The 15,719-nt window shown below is 44.9% G+C and overlaps 1 protein-coding gene across 1 annotated transcript in view; it reads right to left on the reverse strand.

Moving 5' to 3' along the window:
• LOC138252902 (uncharacterized) overlaps positions 1–15,719 on the reverse strand; it is a 216,205-nt gene that overhangs the window by 196,560 nt on the left and 3,926 nt on the right. Inside the window, exon 2 of the mRNA XM_069205776.1 lies at positions 13,935–13,978. The gene's annotated coding sequence lies outside the window, so the exon portion shown is untranslated. The remainder of the gene's footprint in view (positions 1–13,934; positions 13,979–15,719) is intronic.

Raw genomic sequence — 15,719 nt, forward strand, 5'->3', positions numbered from 1 at the left:
ACGTGTTTTTCTAACAGTTTTAAAAATGTAGATGATAGAAATATAGGCCTATAGTTGGACCATTCCAGTAGATGACTAAAGCTGTTTTCCAGCAACTAGGAACTACCCCTTAAAGTCGGGACTGATTCAATAGGTGGACAATCAGCTTTAAGTTCTGTTGAGAGAGTGTACCTAAAATGTTGTGGGGGGCACGGGTTCAAAGGGGAGCCAGATTTCAAGGTTGATAATGAAAGACGTACAACCAATAGGTCGATAGGTTAAAAGTGTGTTCCTAAAGACCTAGCATTGGAGGCAACAGTAGGTTTGTTTGCCTATATTGTGGGTAAAAACGTGTTTTTAATAGCCTCAACTTTATTGACAAAAAGATCAGAAATCTCATCGCACTATGGTTGAGAAAGGGAGATGTTCGGGGTTAGTTTGGATGAGTCCGCAAGAGTCTTCAGCACCTGATAGAGTGTCCTAGGACAGTTTTTAGTTTCCATAATTTTCTCCATAGATTGAGCGGCCTTAGCATGTCAGCAGTTTTTCTGATAAGATCTTAAAGCATTTTTATAAGTTAGCTTATCACTTTGGAGATTAGATATATGCCAAATTCTCTCTAACTGTTTACAAACTTTCTTCTCCTTATATAAGGAGTCCGTAAACCATGGTGCCGGGGGTAAGGATCTGTGATGGTGCTTACTGTTAATGGGAGCCATCATATCTGCAGAGACTCTAAGCCAGCTATCTATTTTTTGTGCAGCGCCTTCTACTGAATTATCGAAGACGGGCGAAGACTCCTCTAACAGTGCATTCCATTTCTGAACATCAAGCTGAGCCCAACGTCTCCAATGGGATGTAGACTGTTTGACCTTGTAGTGAGGTTGGGAGTCAATTGAGAATGAGCAGGGAATAGTGCAATGATCAGATCAGTTCAGAGGTAGAGGCCTATCAGACTGAATAGTATCTAAATTAAAAAAGATAGGATCAAATAGATGCCCAGCTATATGAGTGGGAAGGTGCTTGATCAAATTCAGCTCAAGGCTAAGAAGTCCTCAGAAAGGGACATTCCAATCTTATCTGTTTTATGCTCAAACTGAAGATTTTGATCTCCCAGAACCGTGAAATTTGTGCATTTAATAATAGGAGAGGAACGTTCCTCTATTAATTCCTCTATTAATTCAGAAACCTAGTATGTATACAACTTAGTGTTGTTATTATCATCTGCACATCTTACATTATTATTATCATTATTATTATAATTACACCTTCAATATTATTATTATTATTATTTTTATTATTATTATTATTATTATTATTACTATTATTATCTGTACAAGTTGCTATGATGATGATGTTGATGGTGATGATGTTGATGCTGTTGATGAAGACGATGAAATTGCTGATGATGTTGATGCTGATGTTGATGATGCTCCTGCTGATGATGATGTTGATGTCGAAGATGTTGATGCTGTTGATGATGATGAAGTTAATGCTGATGATGTTTATGTTGATGCTGATGATTTTGATGAAGTTAATGCTGATGATGCTGATGATGATGATGTTGAATTAGGGAGTGTGCCACATTATGTTCTGCTCTTCAGGGGAGAGAGTGCAGGGGGCACCTGCCCAGGGTCTGGGGTACAGGCAGGGTCAGGATCTGGGCTCCAGCACAGAGGGGTCTTCACTTCTAGTGGTAGTTTTGTTCTCTTCAATTCTACTCTGGAATTCTATGCACATTTTCTTTTTCACATTACTAATGCTAATGACGCACTCACCTTGTTTCACCACTGGCGCTATGAAACAGACAGTGAATGCTTAGAGCGCTATCACCCCCGTCCACCCTCGAAGTAGGTAGGGGAATTCCCGCCTCTTGCCAGGATGATGGACAGCTTTCCAAAACGACCCCACTGCGTTTACCGCCGATTCCGGTGGTGTGTTGTTGATGCGCAGAAGCACGAGGACACCTCCACAAAGACGCACTAGTAACAATAACATTGCCAAAGGCACACAAGGTTGCTGGTGACGTTTTACCCCGTGGCCCATCACGTACCCCTAGTGTACAATATAAACAGGGTATATAAAACATGCTAGGTAACGCTTACTGACATACTCGTAGAAAATACTCCGGTTGTGTAGGCCACGATGCTCATTTTACAGAAACTAAACCTCAAAGGAAGCACTTACCAATATAAACGTAGCAGGTGCCGCAGTCGAAGCTCAGCTTCTGGAAAGGACAAGCCACCCTAACTCTCGGGCTTGGCAAAGATAAAGCAAGGCTGTGCGCTCAGAGATCCCATAGCAGAGGAAGATCCAGAATCCTTCCTGGAGGTGAACTGATGATGTACTGGAGCGTAATCTGTATCTGACTGTGACGCGCGGTTTCTATCTTCCTCTCCTGGAGACACAGAGTAGAAGGTTCTCCCTTTATGAAGCACCTGTAAGCTCCGCCCGCTGAGCCACGCCCCGTCAACCCTCGAAGTAGGTAGGGGAAATCCCACCTCTTGCCAGAATGATGGACAGCTTTCCAAAGCGACCCCACTGCGTTTGCCGCCGACTCGCGTGGTGCGTTGTTGATGCGCAGGGGCGCGAGGACATCTCCGCGGGGACGCACTAGTGGCAATGACATTGCCGGGGGCACACAAGGTTGCTGAAGACGTTTTGCCCCCGTGGCCCATCACGTACCCTAGTGTACAATGTGGACGCGGCAGATGCCGCGGTTGAAGCTCACCTTCTGGAAAGGACAGCCCACCCTGGCTCTTAGGCTTAGCAGGGATGGGGCGGGGCGGGGCTGTGCGCTCAGAGATCCCATGGCAGAGGGGATCTGGAATCCTTCCTGGAGTTGAGCTGATGATGTGCTGGAGCGTGGTCTGTGTCTGACTGGGACGCGCGGTTTCTGTCTTCCTCTGCTGGAGACACAGAGTGGAGGGTTTCTCCCTTTGTGGAGCACCTGTGGGCTCCGCCCGCTGGGCCACGCCCCGTCCACCCTCGAGGTAGGTGGGGGAGTTCCCGCCTTTTTACCAGGATGATGGATGGACGACTAAGTATTTTTTACCCATGTTTCTAATTATGTATTGTATGTGCAGATGTGTGTGTATAGTCATGTGTGTGTGTGTGTATAAATATATATATATATGTGTATATGTTGTTTCTGTGCCTGGCATGTTTCTATGAATTTCTGCTCTCTTTTTATCACATTTATCTACTCATCGCTCTAATGTCATGTCTCTATCAAACTATCCTCCATTCTCACTCGGACTCATCCCAAATCCCTTCGACCACTTCCATCTCCTAAATATCTCTGCCTAAGCTCATCCCTCCACCCCCACATCTAACTCACCAAACCTCACTCTACCTCTGTGACCTCCCACACAACCCTACTAAATTCTCCTGCATTCATCTCACCCTGCTACTATGCTCTCCCTAACCCTTCCACATCCTCTTTCCCCTCCGCCCCCCTTTTATTCATCTCAAGCCTTTGGATTGAGCAAATGAAGGATAAACTCCCAATTAACACTTCTGGATTTCTTTCCTCCTCCACCCCTCCATTACTCCAGTCAATCTAACTAACAAACTCTCATATCCGCAACTCAAATTAACTCATAATAATACTAAAACTGTACTCCTTATTAAATTATACTAATCCATCACTAATTCTTGTTGGGTACCGGAGTAGCGTGCTACTCATCGAAAAGCGCTTCGACGCCTCGTCAGGGGTAGTAAGCGCTATATAAATACGATTACAATTACAATAAATAAATAAGTCTCAACCTAAGTATGACAACAAATGGAAAAAATGCGTTTAGTTTCTGTACTAGAGGAAAGGAAAAGTTTGAGCAGAAATGAGTGTTAGTGTAGTTTATGCAAGTAATGTAAAAAAGTGGGAGTAATGTAAAACACAATAAGGAGCTCATGTAGGGAGTGGTGGGGAGCCCCGCACTCAGTCTGCTAGCACCATGACTGCCACGCCACACGTGGATGTACGAGAAGCGCTAGGGAAACCTCGGCTGCCTCTCATGCCAGACCAATGAATCATGATCCATAACCACAAAGTACATGTGAATTTACATAAGAAGGTACTCAGAGCCCAGTGAATGTTATGTGCCACCAATATTTGGTGTAGTTCTGAAGTAGTAATGGTCGTAGCAGTAGGATTTGTATAGCGCTTACTCTCCTCTTCCCCTGGGGTGCGGACATACATTTTCCGATGGGCAGCACCTCACACCGTGGGGGAGTGGTGTGACTGTATGGGTGTTGCAGTTGTTGTGAACCTCATGTGTCGGGTTGTCCGTCATGAGTGGCCACAGAGGTAGCCTCATCCTGTTGTGGGGTGCAGCACTTAGCAACATGAGTGATGGTGGTATGTGAGGGATAGACACACACACAGTATGAGTATACATCAACTGGCCTTCTCCTCAGTTGTTCTACAAGCCCCTCATGTTTCCAGGGGTCATGGAAAATCTTTCGTTACTGCAGTTTTCCCAAGACACATAGGACTTGTGCAGAGAAGCAGGAGGGTCCCCAGTCAGTAAGACTTGTCGTTATGAGGAAGGAGAGGAGAGCGAGGACATATCTGGTGGGGAAGTTTGTATCACAGTTTTCCTTTAGGTGTGCAAAAGTATGGCATATCAGTTTTAACTCATAGGAGTGGATGATGGGACCTGCAGGGATTGACTACATTAGAGTCCTCTAACATGCCAGCTATTGTCTTGAGCAGTTGTTTAAAATAGGAACAAAGGACCTCCTCTATCAATAGGGTACTGGACCAGGGAAATTATAAATTAATAATAACACCCCATTAACCTTCCTACATTTAAACCTTACCAATTAATGTATACATATAATATGCTTAAAAGATTCAATGATTCATGCACACATTTATTACAAGTTATTTTATCAATTTTTCCCTATACATTGTCCTATTGGACATAAACATTTTCTTTAACATTGGCACATTTTGATAAAATCACATATCAGAAATCTTCAATTTTTTCATAAAGACATACAATCCCTAAAACACATAGGGCCTGATTTAGGAAAAGTGGCTGTGCGCCCAGTGCAGCGCCACTTTTCTTACACCCCTTAGCGCCCCGTGTGCCGTAAAGGGGGTGTTCTCCCGTTAGGGAGGCCGAACAAATGACACAAAGAGATTTATTTGCATAATTTTTATCAGCATTTTTAACGCCTGCTCAGAGCAGGCATGTGTGTGCCGTATTGAAAATATGCCGCACCATGGCCATAGTTAGGGGACCAGCGTCATAATTTTTAACGCTAGTCCGGCCCTTTGCAGTATTAGCATCAAAAATGTTGACGCTAATCCTGCAAAGCACCCAGCAGCACATTGAAACAAAAAGGGGCCTCCTTTTAATGTCTGCTCTGAGCAGGCGTTAAAATTGCTGATAAAAATGATACAAATAAATCTCTTTGTGCCATTTGTTCGGCCTCCCTAACGGGAGAACACCCCCTTTACATATATTATGCCTGGCATGGGCATAATGTAGCACAAAGGGGTTAAAAAGTGGCGCAAGGCATGCATTGCACAACTTTGTAAATTTGGCGCTGCAATTTTGGCCTCGTTGGGCCACATTAGCGTAAAAGAAATGACACTAATGTGGCACAAGGAGGCGCTAGGGGCTCGTAAATCAGTCCCATAGTGATTACGTTTTTGTTAGTAGAAATGCAATTCAGGGCTTTTTGTGAGATATTTGTGAATGGGTGTCATGCAGCTTTTCCTAATGAAGCCATAGATAATTATAGCCACATAAAGAAGTAAAAGAAATGTAATAGTTATGTAATCATGTATTTATTCACAAATCACTCAAAGCTCACAATCACTGCAGAACCCTTGAAACAACTATGAAGAGATTTTCATGAGATATATTGAAAAAATGAAAGTGGCGAAACATGACATAAGAATATGATATTTCTGTTTCAGTTGGTAACTTAACAGGTAATATTGATTGTAAAAGGGTCTAGGATGAGGTTGTTATGGTGTGTGAGTGTGTGAATTGCGCGAAAGTGAGATACAGACCTCATTTTATGGATTAGTATGTTTTTATTTAAAAATTTAACACTCATGATATGTGTTTCTATCCAAATTTACCAATGTTAAAACAATGTTTATGTGCATGAGTATGAAAATGTATGGGGAGGAAAAGGAAAAAATAATTTGTAATTAAGTGTGTGTGTAAATCATTGAACCTTTTGAGCGTTGGCCTTGGGACTCTGTGCACTTTACCTGTGCTAAATTGCTTGTGCACTCTTCCTAAAACATCATTTGATTGGCATACCCCTGATTGGAATATTTAATTTACATATAAGTTCCTTGTTGAGTGGCATACCATATACCGAGCACCTGTAAATTAAATACTACCAGTGCGCCTGCAGCACTTGTTGTGCCACCCCCTTCAGAAGAACTTAAAAATATGTCCCGCCCTGCCATTGTATCCTGAAGGCAGTGTACCCCTACCATGTCAACTTTACATTTCAAACCCTTTGTCAAGCCTTAATCTCCCCTTTTATTACATACACATCACCCCTAAGGTAGGCCTTAGGTAGCCCATTGGACAGGATACTGTGTAATTAAAAGGTAGGACATGTGCTTTTTAGACTTACATGTCTAACTGGTGAAACACTCCCAAATTCATTGTTCACTACCGTCAGGCTTACCCCACCCGTAGGATAACATTAGGGATTCCTCATTATACTTAAAAACCTGTAATTCTTAAACCAGGGGTGGTAGACATGTCAACTTTGCTGTCTATGAACTTGTAAAGATAAACCCTCTCTAAAGGTAAGGTCGGATTTAGCATTACAAGTTTGAAAAGGCCACTTTTAGAAAGTTGGCATTTTCCTGTCCTTTGCTTCCGTACCTCCAGCCTGCCTTAGGTCACATTTTTTAGGGTAACTCACAGGTAGGACCTGAATTTCTCCCAGACAGTCACACAATAGTGGGATTAGCTGAGCCTGAATGGCCCATTAACTGGCTGATGCGGGTGCAGAACTAAAGACAGCCCACTTGCACCTGTATGGGCTGTGCTCTGCTACCACACAATAGGCTTAACGACCATGTATTGCCAGTGCAGCCAGCTAGGAGCAGGGCAGGGGATGCAGGAAACCCCACAAACTTCAAAGAACTTTTCCCGAAACTTCTCCTAATTTCTAGGAGCAGGGCACCAGGGTATAAAAATAGGGCTCTCAGACCTACTCTTCATTTCACTCCTGGACCTGCAGAAGAACGCCCAGAAGATAGCCGTCTGCTGTGACCTGCTTTGCACTCTGCTAGATTACTGTTGTACCTAGAAGGGCGGCCTTTTTGCCTGGAGCCTGCCTTGAACCTTCAGAGGCCAACCCTGATGTGGAGTCCAATATCTTTACCTGCACCCAGGACTTATGAACTGACTCCAAGGGCTAGTTTTGCAGGCATCCTGTTCAGAGCCAGAGGGACATAACAGGCTTTCACCATCTTGAACCCAAAACTGGGCCAAGACTGAGTGAGTCCTGAACCCCGAAGTGGTCTCCATCCACTCCTGGACCCTTGACTGTGGCGCTAAAGGTGCCTACATGGTCATTTTCTAAAATTGAGGCCCTGATTTATACTTTTTGGTGCAAAACTGCACTAACACAGTTTTGCACCAAAAAGTTTAACACCGGGTTGCACCATTTCTGTGCACCAGCCGGGCACCATAGTTTTGGAATGGTGCAAGCCGGTGCGAAGGGTAGGCTAGCGTAAAAAAGAATTATGTTAGTCGGGTGGGGCTGGAGGTATGGAAGAAGGGGGTTTAGCACCAAAAAACAAGGCTGGGCAGGTTAGAGTTAAAAAAAATGACTCGAACCTGCCTAGAATCATTTTCTGACGCAAAACCATCCATACCACATGACTCCTGTCTTAGGCTTGGGCATGGCCGTTGCACGCAGTGCCATGTAGGGGGGGGCATTTTAGGGCCCTCAATGGCACTTTAAAATATATATATATATATATATTCTTACCTGTACTTACCTGGGATGGGGTCCCCTGTCCCTCTGGTGTGGGGGGCCATGGGGAGGGCACCTGTGGGCTTATTCTGTGGTGTTCCACCACAGAAATAGGCCCACAGGTCCCCTAACAAACGTTCTGACCCAGGCATTAAAAAATGGTGCAAAGCACGCTTTGAACCATTTTTTGACCCCTCCTTCCCCCCATGCATGATTTTTGCATGGGTGGATAAATAAGGCGCTAGGGCCTTAGAGTCATTTTTTGCCCTTGAACGTCTACCTTGCACGTCATTGACGCAAGGTAGTTTTCGTGAGGCAAAAAATGACTTTAATTCCAATATTATGGCGCTAGACATATCTAGTGCCAAAATATAATTATAGAGTTAGGTTTACCCCATATTTACGGGAAAAAAATGAAGCAAATCCGGTGCAAACATAGTATAAATATGCCCCTTGCTATTTTAAACCCTAAAATTTAAAAATTCATATTTACAGTTCTACTAATTGGATTTTGATGGTTTTGGTGTCAAATAATTTATTATCATTTTCTCTATGTTTCTACATTGGTTTGCTTTTTCTTGTGTTATGTTGTCACTTTATTATTGTTTGTGTGCCACATAAGTGCTTAACACCTTGCCTCTAAGTTTGGCCTGACTGTTTTTTGTGCTAAGCTCATCAGGGTTACACCCCAGTCAACCAACAACCCAATTTCTCACATTGGTGTTCAGCGGTGTCGATCAGAGCATGTCTGTGCAGTATCATACAGTGATTTGCGTTACACTAAATTCCCAGATAAATAATTTGACATCTTTTTAAATACTCCATAGTATTCATTGGATGATTTTATTTTTGGTGAATTTAAGTAACCCCACCTTCCCCTACTACCATGGAGGTGGATACCTGGAACTTTGACACCCTCAGCAAGGCTGAGCTGCAGAAACTCTGCAAACAGAGAGGACTGACAGCAAGAAAGGGGACTACAAGGTTGGATCTCCAGGCAGCCCTCAAGGCCTTCGAGGAGGAACAAAGGAGGTTGGCCAACTCAGAGGGGGATGAGGTGGATGATCAAGAGAAGGAGGGAGAGGACCAGCCCCGGTCTTTGAATTGGCTACTCAGCTCCAGCAGATGACCCAGAGGAGAACCCAGACCTACAGGAGAACGCCCTCTACCCCCAGGAGGAGAATTAGAATACTCAGAATGGGAGAAGGAGAATTGTGTCTTTCAGAGTCCTGTCACAGGAGGAGGTGGAGTAAAGGAGGGAAGAATGGAACTCAAGCTGGAGCAGGACAAACTGAAGTTGGAGAAGGAGAATGCAGAGGCTGAGAGGGCCTTGGCTGGAAGCAAACTAAAGGTGGAGAAAAATATCATGTTGACTCATGAGTCTGAAGGAGCTGGCCATAAATAGAGTTAAACAGAAAAGATGGCAGTGAATCAGCACTGTCTACTGGAGAGGTGAGAGTTCACATACCCAAAGACTGATGCCAAGTTATCCCAGTTATGGGGTAGGGAATGATATAGATAAGTGGTTTTAAGACTACAAGGTAGCCCTGAGGGTACATATGGTTCCAGAGGAGTACTGAGGGGGTAGCTTGTTGATGTACATGTAGCTTGTTGATGTACATGTCCATGGTGGGGAAGTACACCCTCCTGATATTAGAGGTAGAAGACTAGACCATGCACCCATGAAGCCAATTCTCCTTTCCAAATGTGAGTTCATCCCTGCAAAATACAGTCAAAGGATCAGTTAAAGCCACAAACTGCCAAGTTAGTCTTGGGTGGACTTTATAGATTATGCCAGCAAGGCACTGAAGGGCTGGATGTAGGGCAGGAAGATAGAAGATTTTAATGGGATGTACAACTTGATTCTGAGGGAGCACATGCTTAGTACCTGTTTTACGGAGCTGTTCCATCACCTGGCAGATGGCAAGCTTGCAGGCCCCAGGAATCTTGTTGAGGAGGAGGCAGACCTCTGGGTCAGCACCAGAGTGTCAATGAAGGTAGGTGGGGGTGACTCCAAGAAAGGTGGCTCAGGTTCCACCAGGCAGAAGGAGGGGGAGGTCAAGGGAGACCCAGGCAAGCCTCAGGGTAAGGAGGAAGGAAAGGGTTCCCTTGTCCCTTCTGAGAAGAAGGGAGGTTCTGTTGGGCAGTGGCCCAGCGTGTCCCATTTCAAGCCCCACAGCTTTTATTGTTCTCTACTAGGACACAAACAGGGGGACTCTGTCTGTTCAAAGAAATCACCCACTGCAGGAACTCCACAGTGTGGCCTATGTGACCTCAGGGGGAGGTAGTCCCCAGGAGCAGAACATAGAATACGTCATGATGTGACCTCATATTGAGTGAGCTAGAGTAGAACACACATAGGCCACTTATTAAGTCAATTTGGAATGTGGTAGCAAGAGTAGAATGCAAAGGCTTCATAGAGAAAGCCTGAGCAGTGAAGCTGAAGGAAGCAGGGGACTATTCCCCCTCTGTTGTGCCAGGGTTTTTACTACAATAAAGCTCATATCCAATTCCAAATGTGAGAAATTCTTCATTACAGGCGATTCCCTAGTCTCCTGTCATTGGGGAGTGAACTCAGAGGGTGGACTGGAATTCCCTTGGGGGGAAGTCATTACTTCCACCAGGTCAAAGTGAATAGGGTTCATGTCACTGCTATGAGTGTCAGCAGGGACAGCCAGACCATGGTAGTGGAAAGTCTGGTTTCCCGGAGCGGTACACTGGTCAGGTGTGTAGGGTAATCCAGACCCAGGGAAAATCTTTGTCCACCCCATAGCCCTGGTATCCCTAGAGACGAGTGGACAGGTGACTCAGAGAACAGTCATAGTTATCCTCAGATGCTCATAGACTGCTTTTTGGGGAATGAGTTGTCAGCGGTGACAGATTAATTTAGACTTCAGCTTGCTTGGCAATCTTACATTTGCTACCAATGTGAAAAAGAGCCAGTTTTACACTTCTATGTCAAGTATATAAGGCACTGTACAATACTGGGCCTGAAACTCTACCGCCTAGAGTTGCATTCTGTGAGCCCATGCACAACTTGAAATCCTGTAATCTAGCTCCAGCCAAAGCTAAACGAATGAGGAACATCGGAACAGACAGCCGCTCATGTTCTTATCTGGCTGCAGTCCAGTGGATCTCTTTACCTTGTGATCTCCACCTTACTGAAAACTATCTCTGGTGTAGATAAAGTTGAAAACCTGGCTTTTTCCTGGATAATGTCCCTCGTGTATGTGACCTAAAAATCTTCATTGTTCTCACAGTCAAAAGGATAGGGAGCCTCCTTGCACTCTGACATTCCCTTGAGGATGAGTGTTGCACTCTATAAGTACTTTAAATAAATAAATAGAATAGCCCGGATGGGTGTCTGCCCAGGGCACCCCAGAAATGTGGACTCTGGACATACCACTCCCAAACTGAGGGTACTGAAGCCAGATGGAGGGGTTAGTGGAGGAAGGACTCACCCCAGACCCCTGTTCAGCCTCAGGGTACAGACCCTGGGCTGAGTGACCAGTCTGAGATGACCACCCATGAACTGGGGAGAGGGAGATTGGAAAAAGGGTGAAAGGGGATATTCCACACTCTCTGAGAAACTTCAAAGGTCAAAGACTTGAGGGTGGACTGGAGCCTGGCTCTTGACACTGACAGACTTTGTTGGTTGTTTTCCTTATGGACAGAGTTTTCCTTTGGTTGGGGACAGAAGTCTGACCCAAGGGGTGGAATGGGCTACATCACTTTGTTGGCCATGGTGGCACTGTATGCCTACTGGGATGCGTCTATGAGCAAATTAAGGTTAGGTTATGCACAGGTGTTGTCTCCAGGAGATGAGAAAGCTTCCCATGTATCAGTTCAGTAGCTCAGGAGAGTGTAGGTAGAGTGGTCCAATTACATTCAGAGAGGAGTAGAACTGACAAGTGCCCCTGCAGTACGGGGAAATTGTCTACATTCTATTGCCCAAGCAGGGAAGTCAATCAAGGTATAGATTAGTCTACCCTGGCTTCAGGCCGGAGGGGAGGTTGTGTTGGAAATGGCCCTCTCTACAGGGTCACCCCCAAACATTTAGCCTTCCCCCTCCTACTTTTTGCTGGATTTTTGCCTGTTGGCCTTACGACGCTGTGAGCTTTACCAATGCTAACCAGTGCTAAAGTGCTTGTGCTCCCTCCCTAAAACATGATTTGATTGGCATATTTCATTTACATGTAAGTCCCTTGAAGAGTGGTGTACCATTTACTCATGGTCAGTAAAATAAATGCTACCACTGGGCCCGCAGCACTTATTGTGCTGTCCATTTAAGTAGCACTTTATTATGTGTACCGGCCGACTGCGTGGTCAACTTGGCATCTAAAACTCTTTGCCAAGCATTAAACTCCCCACCCATTAAAACTAAGTCAGCCCTAAGGTAGGCCCTAGGTAGCCCATAGGGCAGGGTTCTGTGTAATTAAATAGTAGAACATGTAGCTTTTAGTATTACATACCCTAGTACCAAATTCTTGTTTCACTGCTGTGAGGCCTACCCCTCCCGTAGGATAACATTGGGGATTCCTTTTTATATTTAATACGATGTAATTCCTAACCAAGAGGTGGTAGATACATCATGTTTGGTGTCTATGAACTTGTAATGATGAACCCCCCTTGATGGTAAGGTTTGATTTATCACTACAAATTTGAAAATGCCACTTTTAGAAAGTTGTAATTTTCCTGCCCTTAGCCCTCTGTGCCTGAAGCCTGCTTTAGGTCACATGACTAGGTGTAACTGACAGTTAGGACTTTGTGAATTCCTCCCAGACAATCACACAATAGTAGGATTAGCCATTTAACTGGCTTGATGGGGGGATCTAAACACAGCCCCACAAGCTACTAAAGCAGCTGTGCCCTGCCACCACACAATAGGCTTAAGAACCCTGTATTGCCAGTGCAGCCAGCTAGAAACCAATCAATGGAGGCAGGAAATACCTGAACTTCAAAGAACCTTTCTGGAAACTTCTCTCACCTTCTAGGAGCACTTCACCAGGGCATAAAATTAGAGCTCTCATACTCACTCTTCAGTTCAATAGTGGACCTGTGGATGGACTCTCAGAGGACTGCCGGCTGCTGTGACCTGCTGTTTCCTCTGCCAGACTGCTGCTGTACCTGGACGGACTTCTTCACTGTCTGGAGCCTACCTTGAATCTTCAGAGGACAACCCTGTTGTTTGGCCCTCCATCATCACCTGCACTCAGGATTTCAGAAGTGACTCCAAGGGCTAGTTTTGATGGTCTCCTGTTCAGAGCCACAGGGAGGGACATAGCAGGCTCCCAACTTCATGAACTCACACCTGTACGCAGCCTGAGTGAGTCTTGAACCCCTAAGAGGTTTCCATCCACTCCTGGACCCTTGGTTGTGGTACGAAAGGTACCCAGATGGGCATTTTCTAAAACTGAGGAATTTCTATTTTGAACCTTAAACTTTAAAAGTTCAGAACTCTGGTTCAACTAAATAGATTTTGATTGTTTTAGTGTCAAATCATTTATTACAATTTTTTCCTTTCTTCTATATCAGTTTGGGGTTTTTCGTGTGTTTCCCTTTATTACTGTTTATGTGCTGGATACATACTTAACACATTGCCTCTAAGATTAGGCTTTCTGCTTTTTGTGCCAAGCTACCCATAGTTAAGCACACGTTGAATTAGTGACTTTTTGCTGTTCACCCTGAAGGGGGCTGTGGCAAATGCTTCACCAGGACCCATAACCTAGTCAACCAACAACCCAATTTCTCAGAAGCATATGTTTTTGTTAACTTGAGTGCTTGTTTACTATAGGTCAAATATGGGGAAATGCATATCTTAGGTACTCTTTTATCAATTTGTGTATGATTTTTAACAGCATTCATGAAACAGTAACATATTTTAGTAAAAGAAAATGTGCATCTCCTTTTGAGTAGACATACATAATGGTAAACCATAACAATACTATAGATTATTGTAAGACACATCTCTTGGTACTTACAGGGCCTGTTTCTTTCTGGAGCCCCTGCTTCAGTCCGGCAACTCCTGTGGGTGAGAGAAGAGACACGTGACCCAAAGAAGGCAGCTAGAGGGATGTTCTAGAGTCAACAGGGATGCAATACTGGCCTGGGACATACATAGTCATGTATTTTAGAGCTAGAGGCTTGCAGAGAGGCGGCCAGGGAACAGCAGGGAGGTACTCTATCATCAGAAGCATATAGAGGGGTGTCCTAACCTCAAAAAGAATCAGAGGTGCTCTAGAGAAAAATGGTGGTAGAGAGGTATTCTAGAAGCATCTAGAGAGGTGTTTTAATCAGAGACAGAGTCTCAAGTGTACTAGACTAAGATGCTGGTAGAGAAGTGCTCTAGATTCAGAGGCTGATAGTGAGGTATTCTACTGTAGGAGGCTGGACTGGCTTGTAGTGAGTACCAAGGGGTACTTGCACCTTGCACCAGGCCCAGTTATCCCTTATTAGTGTATAGGGTGTCTAGCAGCTTAGGCTGATAGATAATGGTAGCTTAGCAGAGCAGCTTAGGCTGAACTAGGAGACGTGTGAAGCTACTACAGTACCACTTAGTGTCATATGCACAATATCATAAGAAAACACAATACACAGTTATACTAAAAATAAAGGTACTTTATTTTTATGACAATATGCCAAAGTATCTTAGAGTGTACCCTCAGTGAGAGGATAGGAAATATACACAAGATATATATACACAATAGCAAAAATATGCAGTATAGTCTTAGAAAACAGTGCAAACAATGTATAGTTACAATAGGATGCAATGGGGAAACATAGGGATAGGGGCAACACAAACCATATACTCCAAAAGTGGAATGCGAACCACAAATGGACCCCAAACCTATGTGACCTTGTAGAGGGTCGCTGGGACTATTAGAAAATAGTGAGAGTTAGAAAAATAACCCTCCCCAAGACCCTGAAAAGTGAGTGCAAAGTGCACTAAAGTTCCCCTAAGGACAAAGAAGTCGTGTTAGAGGAATAATGCAGGAAAGACACAAACCAGCAATGCAACAACTGTGGATTTCCAATCTAGGGTACCTGTGCAACAAGGGGACCAAGTCCAAAAGTCACAAGCAAGTCGGAGATGGGCAGATGCCCAGGAAATGCCAGCTGCGGGTGCAAAGAAGCTTCTACTGGACAGAAGAAGCTGAGATTTCTGCAGGAACGAAAAGGGCTAGAGACTTCCCCTTTGGAGGACGGATCCCACTCGCCTTGGAAAGTCGTGCAGAAGTGTTTTCTCGCCGAAAGGATGCCAACAAGCCTTTCTAGATGCAAATTGTGCGTTTGGCGTTTTTGGACGCTGCTGGGGCCCAGGAGGGACCAGGAGGTCGCAAATTGGACCTGAAGAGAGAGGGGACGTCGAGCAAGACAAAGAGCCCTCACGAAAGCAGGTAGCACCCGGAGAAGTGCCAGAAACAGGCACTACGAGGATGCGTGAAACGGTGCTCGCCGAAGTTGCACAAAGGAGTCCCACGTCGCCGGAGACCAACTTAGAAAGTCGTGCAATGCAGGTTAGAGTGCCGTGGACCCAGGCTTGGCTGTGCACAAAGGATTTCCGCCGGAAGTGGACAGGGGCCGGAGTAGCTGCAAAGTCGCGGTTCCCAGCAATGCAGCCCAGCGAGGTGAGGCAAGGACTTACCTCCACCAAACTTGGGCTGAAGAGTCACTGGACTGTGGGGGTCACCTGGACAGAGTCGCTGGATTCGAGGGACCTCGCTCGTCGTGCTGAGAGGAGACCCAAGGGACCGGTAATGCAGCTT

This window comes from Pleurodeles waltl, chromosome 1_2, assembly GCF_031143425.1.
Source record: "Pleurodeles waltl isolate 20211129_DDA chromosome 1_2, aPleWal1.hap1.20221129, whole genome shotgun sequence".
Classification (NCBI taxonomy): Eukaryota; Metazoa; Chordata; class Amphibia; order Caudata; family Salamandridae; genus Pleurodeles; species Pleurodeles waltl.